We start from the raw sequence: 10,145 nt of genomic DNA, 5'->3' as shown, positions 1-10,145 counted from the left end.
AACTTCCGGCTTTGAAGGCATAGGTGGTAGTCAGATATGGGCACCTAAAAAGATTTTGGTGTGTGTGGGGGGGGGGGGGGGGGGGGGAGACCAAGGCCACAGATAAAAAAGAGCAGAAACCGATAAAAGTTAGAAAATTCTCTCACATCATAAGCACAATTCAATAGCTTAAACAAAAGGAAGCTCATAGTGTACGGCAAAATTGGAAAATTTTTGCTCAAATTTAACTTGTCAAGGCAGGTTAACGAAACATATGACCAGCACGTCCGCAATCCTGTTTGTTACCGTGCCGACTTGCGACATTACATGAGGTGCGTAAATTCGTCAAAGCAATTTTTTTCATGATTTACGCACACACGCACTGCCACATATGACAGAATGAGCAGTACGGGTGCGCAGCATATAACATGAGGGCTTAAAAGAAGCGGCTCTGTACAGCGCACACCTCGTGGAATTTCAGTATTAGCTCAGCTCTTCTTCCGTTTTTTTGCGCGCTATGTATGGTTTGGGCAGTGCCACTGCGGCAACTGTACTGATGCATTTTTCTTTGCCTAAAAGAAAGCAATACTGAAAGCAGCTGACAAGAAGCAACGCAAATATGCAGTCAGCCGGTCCGGGGAAAGTCGGTGGACACACAGGGTAAGCTCCAAGTACAGTGTTGACCTTGTTTCATATTCAGGACGCAGGCTCTAAGAGAGGAGCATGTTTTCCGCTCACCATGAACAAGCAAAGAGAGTACAGGAAAAGAAATTTACTCAGAAATACATGAAAGAAAAATATATAGCGTCGAAGAGGAAGAGGGGAGTCCGGCGCACAGACTGCTGCAGTCACGATGTGTTTCTTTTTATGGGAGCCAACGGAATAGCCTGTGGCGACGAAAAAGCTATTGCGTCGCCTAACCTAACGAACACAAAATAATAAATGAGGCACATGCAGAGAATCTTTAGAACACTATTTCAGACAAAGTAAGACTTGAAATGAAGCCAGAGAAACGCACGAGTAAAGGAAAAGAAAATATTTATTGCATATGAAAAGAAATCTATGCAATACCATAAGGTTATTCCTCTGTCAATGGCTCTCTCCTCTGTCAATGGCTCCTCTGTCAATGTAAAAGTGTGAAAGGAAATAGGCCAGCTCAGCAGACAGGAATCCGGAGCTGTGAAGCGTGGCACGTTTCATCAGCGTGGCATCTTATTTGCGGTTTCTACCAACGCAGGTTTTAATGTACCACAAATCCGCCTTCGTACTTCAGAAAGCCCATTTTTTAAACTTAAGTTTTACCTTCGCCTAAATACCCAGTATATGCACATGGCAGATTGCGATCACGTCACAAGGTGATATCACCTAGGCCGTAGGTAGATGATAAACAATGCAAAGCAATGGCCACACATCGCTAGCGCAACTAATTCGGATTCGGCCTAACTAGGAAAGTCGACCGTTATTTTTCTCCCTGACTGTTTTGATATTGAGGGGCCGACGGCGCTGTAATGAATCGGCGCATAATACTGCACGGGCTGAGGATGCGTCACCGTCATCACTTGGGTTCGAGCGAGTGCAAAACAGTACAACATTACTGCGTATTCCCGGCAAGTTCTTTGGCGGCAGCGCGCTGAAGCATCGCGGGAGACCAGCTGCTCGTCCATTTCGTGGGCCCGGCAGCTGGGACCAGCCTCTGGCGAGACGTTCATGGTTCGCGTTTATACGAGAGCGCCTCCTTCCCGACTCCCACTTGTGCCCGGCGTGTGTGGCTCTGATGCCGGCAGTCCCGTTGTTTGTTTACCACTCAGCTTCAAGGACTACCACTTAGTTTGTTGAAGCGGATAGCGTCTTGTTTTATCTTAACGCGTTTAGACTGTTTTTTCTTGCGACAGCCGCCGCGTATTATTCGTTCTTTATAGCGTATGAATGAACTTAACTATTTTGTCGGATGTGTCTATTATAGAGCGACTAGTGGAGGCTATTTCTTTGGACCCTCACCAGAGGTCCCTGCGCAGTAGCGTTCGGGACTTCGCAACCTATTGTGGGCATGCACTTGCGTGAGGTCTGCACTTTACTTAAGGCGCGGTGCGGAAGCTTGTGTTGATGTATGATTTGGTGTTCTTTTATTAGCCCTAATAAATGGTGTTGTGTCTGCTCGTTCTGGTGTGTTTCGTCGGGCGATAGCATGGACTGCGAATCCCTTTGAAGAGATGTCCTCATATACATGCAGGCACAGCTTTTTTTGCCTCGCATAATTGTGCTCCTTTCAATTCTCGCACGCGGTGAGTCCTTGCAGGAGGTCGGGTGAGTAAACAAAAGAGATATAATCACATACGTTAATAACGAATGAAACTGTTCAGGTGCTTCCATTGGGATCACGGGCAGATGTTGTGTGCGCATTCATTCAGCGTAATGGAGCCGATAGAGTGCATATTCATTTTATTTCATTTCAATTTATTTGTTGTAAAGGCCCCATGAGTGGGGCGTTACATAAGAGCGACGAACAAAGGATTTTTACAATTCTACATATATTTTTTTTTATCTTCGTGTAACTTCGATGAGCAGGTGATGGTGACAATTTCGCTTGGAAGGCCGTTCCAGTCTGCACCTGTGCGGAGAAATAAAGAATTGGCAAAGGTGACAATCCGCGAGAGTGAACGGGTCACATGAAAATGATGACTGGCGCAGACTGATATGGGTGCTCGAAGAGGAAGAAATAAGGAGCATGGCTTATGAACCTATTGAATATTCTATGAAATAAAGATAAGCTGGCAGTGCGACGACGAAGTGATAGGGATGGTAAGCCGGATGCTGTTTTCAAGGTGAAAACGCTAATGTTCTAAGAGTAGGATGCTATCTTTGTTTTGTTGTAAATATTAAAATAAAGAAATATATTAGCATTTTATTTGCGTAGGGAGTTGGTTTCAAGCGGCGTAAATCAAGATCTTCCCTACTCAAAGGCGTATAATCAAGCTTTCATAACAAGTGACACGTGATTAATAGAACATGGCTGATGCGGTCTGGATGTAGCTTCGCCGGCGTGCTATGTGCACTGCAATTTGGTTTCATTCGAAAGACACGACCTTTATATTGGAGGGTTTCGTCTTGAGCCAATTTAAGTCGTGCTTCACGGCAAACTTAATAAAGAAAAGAGATTGGAAGGGCAGTGAATGGGGGCTGTCATGAAGGGCAATGATATTAGCCATGGCCCAGTTCCGTCACGCTTGAGCACACATTGCAGGAAGAGCAAGCGCCAGGACAAAAATCTGATTGTTTTCACTAGTTAAGCTTCTCAGGACCCTGTTTTCATCTTTAAAGGGCGGTAATCATCGTGCACTTCAAAAAGACTTCATTAAATCGCTTTCTTGCACCACCCGTCGCATTAATTGATGATGATGGCTTCATTTCAAATGCGCTATGAAAGGCTGGCCAAACATCGTTATTCCTTGCGTGCGATTTCTTGGCGCGAGGAGGAGTCATTGATTTTAGAAATCAGTGTGATGACGTTGATTGTATTGTGCCTACGAAGATTAAGTGTGGCCGCCTGAGGGTAGAGCCCAAGTTCTTGAGAAGATATTTCTGATGCCATTTGTTCTAGTCGTAACTGCAAATAAACATTCAACTGCAATGCGCTCAGCCGCGGCCTGATTTTTTTTTCAAGCTACGAATAATTAAGAAATACTAGCCATTTAGAGCGTGTTCAGTATGAAATATTCATACGCTTGCGTTTTATTTCGCTAAAAAATGTCATAATTCTTGTTCTCAACGAGTTTACAAGTTTATTTTCACTAATATCTAGAGTTCGAAGTTTTTAATTATCTTAAATAAATATATTTTATTACGGCATAAGGCTCATGCCTGCGATGGCAAGCACTTATGTGCTGCCTTCAAGGGTGTTTAACTTTAAAAGCAAACTTATTCTCGCTATTATCTTGCCTGAGCTACATTTAACAGTGATGCTTTTCCAGACCGTGACGTCATAGTTGCAGTTGTGTCGTTAGCAGAGAAGTTCATTTAAGATGTGGAACAACGCATGCGAGCTCTGCTGAGCCTGTTGCAACGTAGCTGCCATGTAGCTTCTGCTCAGGCACGTGTTCTCCATACTGCTGATGTTGAAAGGCTGCGGAGACATACGAGCTGTGAATGGCGCTGTACTTTGTAATGATAGGAGGAACTGCGCTAAACAAGGACACTTAGAAGACAGGACGTCCAGTATTCTCCCTTGTAAAGTACCTTGGCATGCACTCGCCGAATTGTGGAAGGATTAGTTCGCAATCCTTCTTTTACCTTGCTTCTACAGCGAGGAGCTGTAATAGAGCTGACCCACTGAATGAACGTCAAGTTGTACGTCGCTCCAACCGGTTGGTCCAGCCCTCGGTCATCCCCCCGCGGCACCCGCTTGCAACGATTCGAACAGCTGCTCTTGGCTTCACAGTGGTGGCGCTGTGCGCTTCGCTGCTGATGGGCTTTACGCTGCAGCAGTTATGCTGCGTTCAGCCGGCCTTAACCAGAGCTGGCGTGCGAGATTCGGCGCATCGCTCTAGCTGTGTTGCGGAGCTGTACGCTCTTCTATATATACAGGATGTTCGAAACTGGCATTTGGGAATTTCTTTTTAATAAATATAAATACGCGTACACACAAGTCAATCTTGCATATGGGTTATGATGCGAGGGGGACACGAAAGTTGAGAAAAACTGCCATCGTTAATTGATTAAGTAATAAAATTTATCAAATTTTTTCACTGTAGTTTGCGTGCATGTTCATGTTGTAAACTTGGACACAGTGGCATTCAAAAACTTTTGTTTTGTGCAATTGTTGTGATGCCCCTGTGTCCAGAGTTATGGGCTTTAAAATTTTAGCCCTATTTGTCTCATTACGCACGTGAGATCACGGCGCTGGGCATGAAAGTTATTCCTGATGTGAGGAAGATGTGGCGTATGGCGCTTCGCCTGACAATTTTGTTGAGTTACAGGCGACGGTTATAAATGAATCTTCTTGGTCAGCAGTGTGGTAATGATGTGCTTGACGGCATGCGCAGTCTAAAGTGGCACCAGGTCTCTCTCTCAGTATAGAAGCAATTACGTAAAGAAAGAGCGCTCACCTCACGCCGCCCACATAGTGATTCTTCTGTTTCGCTGGCCAAGAACGAAGAGTTATTGACACCGCCAGCAACTCCAAATTGCGGTCAGCCGGAGCGCCGTAGGCAACAGCTGCATCACTCCAGGGAGGACTGTCAAGATTATTTCCACGATCTCGCATGCGTAATGACGCGATTTGGGCATATCTCGGGACGCAAGACCGTTACTAAAATTGTAAAAAAATAGAATAGTCTTTTATTGCCACTGCATGCCTTCAAGTTTTCAGTGAAAATATGCGCGCTAACGACAGTCAATAATAGTTAATAATGAATTTAGTAAATTACTGAGGTTACGATGACAACTTTTCTCATTGTGTCCTGGCACCATAGCCCGTTTACAGTAGTGACATTTGTGCCCATCTCTCCGTATCTGTTTTTAATCCGTAAAGACTAATTTCGAGCAGCCTGCGTAGACGAGAAGCAACGATTCGACAGTGTTATAGCGATTTTTGCCGGGCGAACTTGGTCGCTGCTTATCAGCAGTCGGGTGCAGCGCGCAAAGGTACTCATCAAAATATTGAAGGTAATGGTCCATTCTTCTGCTGTGCAGCAAAAACTTTCTTTTAAAGTTTTTCCATCGCCCACATCGAGCCGTTAAGACTGCCATAGAAAACCAATAGGCAACGCCTTTAAAAATAGCAAAAATGTTAATAGAAAAAAGTGCAAACCCGCCGACGGGAGATCAGCGGCAATACTGATTGAAACAGTGAAATATTGCAACATATGAAAAATTGCGTTCACAAACTCTTTTCTGTTCAAAAATGCTTTAGTTCAAAATTTTTGCCAATGGGAGTGTGCCTAACCTGATACATGCTGAAATATTCTTCTCAAGTTATAAAAGGGTAACGGTGAGAAGTTTTTAAACGTAGGGAAATTTTCTGGTTAGACTGAAAACAATGAAGCGACCAAGGGAAAGAAATTACAGGAATAGCGTTAAGAGGCAGGAAGACAATGGAGCAGGTACTGGAACATACATGCTTTATTCATATCCTATCCGAAATAGAGAAAGCTAATTGAGCATGAAAAAGGCGTGCAGTGTTTAGAACACCCGATGTCGCTTAGGGAAACGAAGTGCATTATATTAGAAAATAGAGGCAACCAACGGCGACAAATAGTCAGGTAGGCCGCTGACATTTAGAAAATTACGGTGACAGGGCGAGTGCAGTTAGTAATACAGAGTACATCTCATTAGAGATCACTGGGAGATGTGTTTACTTTTTTCATTTTCATTTCATTTCATTTATTTTACCGTCAGGGCTTTCTCATTACAGAAGGGTGGGGCAGTGAAAAAACAATACATAATCAAAAAGAGCTCTAACTATACTGACAATATCGAGAAATGCAAAGGCAGAAGATCAATACATTGAGAACAATTGATGTGCAATGATGAAAGGGAAGTCCACGTCAACGTGGCTCTGGCTATGGAACCAGTGGCGGAAAGTGTTCAAGGGCTTCCTACTGAAAAGCCTTTTGTGGTTTGCAAGTGGAAGCCCCGTGAGTTCTTGTGTTGTACCCGCTAGTCGGCGCAACGAATATGAAGGAATGCTTGGTATAAAACAAAGAGCAATAGCACAAGTGAAGCAAAAAATTTGGGACGCAACCGCTATTGTGTCTGCTCCTTCTAATGGCCGCAGCCACATAAGACAAAAAAAGGAAAAACATAAAGCCCATTGCTGGAATTCCAATGAAATAGAGGGCAAATCTTGTTGTTTAGTGACGACTAAACAGCAATAATGATAACCGATTGTTTCGTTCCGCTCTATTCGCAGTGCAGGTTCTGTTCTCTTGCCTAGCTGCTGCTTCGCAACGAAGTACGGTCATGTTGAGCGTAGCGGTTCTACAGGTCAGAAAGCGTTGTAGGTCTCCCTACGCTGCCGACCCTTTCAACTGCCTCAAACCGGGAGCTCGAAGGTTTGTTTTTTTATATCTGAATGAAGTCTGAAGTTCTGCAAATAGAATGAGGTGAGTTAAACAACACAACGTCAATGCCTGCCAACCGAAAACTCCCAGTTCACCTGTTTCTGAAAGGAAGCTCAGCAAGGTATGGACCCGAGTAAATAGGTAAACCATGTGCGATATAAAGCGCGCAGAGAAACACGGACGAGAGAAGACTACAGCGGAGCGCTTCTCTGTTGTCATCACAAGTCCATGTCTTTCCGCGCCTTTATATCAAATATGAAAGGAATCAAAATTTTGGGACCTCAAAAGTAGTCTTTTTTTTTCCTTCTGAAAAGTAATTTATTCCTTAAACCTGTGGCATTGGTAGATTTTTTTTAAAGCTGTGAAAATGTTTTTACTTTGCTCAAACCCGAACCAACAGCCACGTGGGCGTCAGAAAGGTTCAAGGACAAAACAATAAAACGAAAACCTAAACTTTCCTTTCATGGCACTTCCTGACCAATTACATTTGTCTCTTTGTCGGCAGCAAGCTTCCGAGTTGTTTCCTGTCAGAAATGGAGGTTCTTCTCGGTCCTCCTGTAATAAGCGACCTGCGCGAGGGAAAGAGTGAGAGAAGGAAGGAAAGAAACGATGAGAGGTTAAACAGTGGAAGGCTTCGGATGGCTACAAGCGACGTTAAGAAAACGAGCGAAAAAAATGACTTTTTCACAGGCACATAATGCATTTAACAGCGTTCATAGCTCGCCTAAGCAAGTGAACCAATAGTTAGCCAGCGTAAAAAAGTAAAACAATGAGAAAAGTAGGGAATTTAAAATTTTACTGTAACCCTCACGAAACATGGCATGGGGGAAGTTTGACATGTTTTCATGACGTCTAAACCAGGGTTTCAACTACGAGTTGAGCTGCAAAGCCGCAATACGCTTCACCCTAAACCTTTCTGGAAAAATGAACGCATTTCCCGCAGAAATGCATCCATGAGTTCCAGTGCACAGTCTGAAGAAGCAGCGGTTCATGCGCCGGCTCATGGAACCGGAGAAAAATTTGGAATGTCGCTCCTCATAAATATTCACTTGCATGTCTTCTGAAGTGAATATTCAGAAGCAATGACTAGAAGGTATGAAGTTTCAACTATTTTCTAGTAGAAAATTCAAACGTCATTCGTGATGTGTGCAAAAAGCACGGCATCATTTTTTCTTTTCTTTTCAGCGGCGTCAGTTTTTTGTTCTTTATGAGATTCGTAGCAATCCTCGCTTCATTCACTGGTCGCAGCCCACAACTCGCTTTGCGTGCGGCACCCGTCAAGGAAGAAGTTGGCCCCACTGCTCACGGCCTGAGCGGGGCAATAAACAGCGGCAGTTTGAAATCTAACACTGTCACAGCTAGTCTAGCCTTGCTGTATCAGGCGGTTTTTTTGGGAAGTAGGCAATAAAAGTCGTTCACAAAAATATAAAAAAACAATTTGGATACAAGCCCTGCTTGTCAGTGGACCGGAATGAAAGGTAAAAGCTGTCTTATTCGCTTACGTAAACTAACACGGCTTAAGAAAGCCAGTACCTCCTGTAGGCTTCCTGTCTTTGAATTGAATATTTGAATTGAAGGAATTTATTTTCCACTTGAAAAAGGATGAACTGCAGGCGAAAAGTTAAAGATATGCAGCTTGAAAGTGTGTATTGCCCAGTACAACAGCAACCTAAGGAACAAAAACAACATAAGCAACAAAAGCAGCGTGGCATACACGACAGCTCGCAAACATGACTAATCATGTGTCAGACAACAAATATGTATACATAAAAAGAAAAAAGCAAAAGCATACCGAAAAAATAACATTGCAGTACGGTAAAACACAGGAGTAGACCAAGGCTTGAAGCTACTTGGTTCTCCTAACAAAATACAATTTTAATGCCCTGACAGGTAAACTAAGGACATCATTTTTCGATGGAGTAAACGTTTTCAGCAAATGGGGCAATGAGAACTGTAACGCCTATCTTCCAAAATTTGCGCGTATCTGTGGCAGAACTCATATATCAATGCATCGGGTGGAGACATATTTCTCCTTTGGTTTTAATTTACTGACGGACTTAAGAAAAGCCAGTTGTCTCGTTACAACGATACTCTGTTACAAGGATTGCCTTTTGTGTCAATACAAGGATGGTATGGCAGTATTCTACTCAGACGCATGCGATGAAATACTGCTTCTGAGGGCACCAATAAAAAGCAGCTGTTAGGTTGAACGTTTTGTTCAAATTATGAGCTTTTATTTTTTTATGCCCAGCAGCGTTTATGTTACATGTTACCTGGTAATGCATACTGTGTTATTTTTAATGTTTTTTTTTGTTTTGCAGTGCACGCTAAAAATAATAAATCTTCCATCTGAACATACCTAGGATGTTAGCCAACGTCACATAGCTTTCAGATTTTGTTTTGCAATTTTTCTTTTGGTAACAATTGTATTATATTAATTTATTTTAGGCATATCCAGCAACATCCGTTCTTAAATGCTGGTTGTGTTTCGCCTCCTCGTTTATGCAACAATGCCACAGTGTGCGTTGCATGTGAAGAAAAAGTTGTCTACAGAAACATTCCACTCAGACTGATTTTGTGTTGTGAGCGTTAAGATCAGCGTGTTTCGAGCACTTTTCTCTGCTTACAAAACATGTTTTTATCTGACAGAATATATTCTCAAGCCTTTAAAGCATATATCCGGCGACGTACGTTACAACCGGCGGTTATCTTTCTTGCTTTCACCTCCGCAATGTGCTTTTAGTTTTAATTGTTCTCGGCAGCAGAAAAAACTCCGTCTTTACTACTAAATAAACATAAAGGCAGTTCAAAAGCGCCAGGTTTAATTGCAACAAAAAGCCTTGTTTTGGTTATTTAATTTACGTCAGCAGTCGTTCCAAGTTCCTAGTGTTGTGGTTGCATAGGCAGTCTTCTAAAGGGAGTGGTCTTAAGTTACACATCATGGTACTTATACAAGTAGCGGCTTGTGTCGATAACACTAACTGAAAAATAATATGTGTATATTGCTCCCAATATCTTGTGAATACAAGGTAAAAAGTGCTCTTCGGCGAGATGGCGCTTCTGTTAAGGAAATGATTCGGCAAATTTACTTCACTTTCATGAAAGTGC

The sequence above is a fragment of the Amblyomma americanum genome, chromosome 8, assembly GCF_052857255.1.
Source record: "Amblyomma americanum isolate KBUSLIRL-KWMA chromosome 8, ASM5285725v1, whole genome shotgun sequence".
NCBI lineage: Eukaryota > Metazoa > Arthropoda > Arachnida > Ixodida > Ixodidae > Amblyomma > Amblyomma americanum.
The sequence above is the reverse complement of the archived record's forward strand: the minus strand, read 5'-3'. Positions refer to the sequence as shown.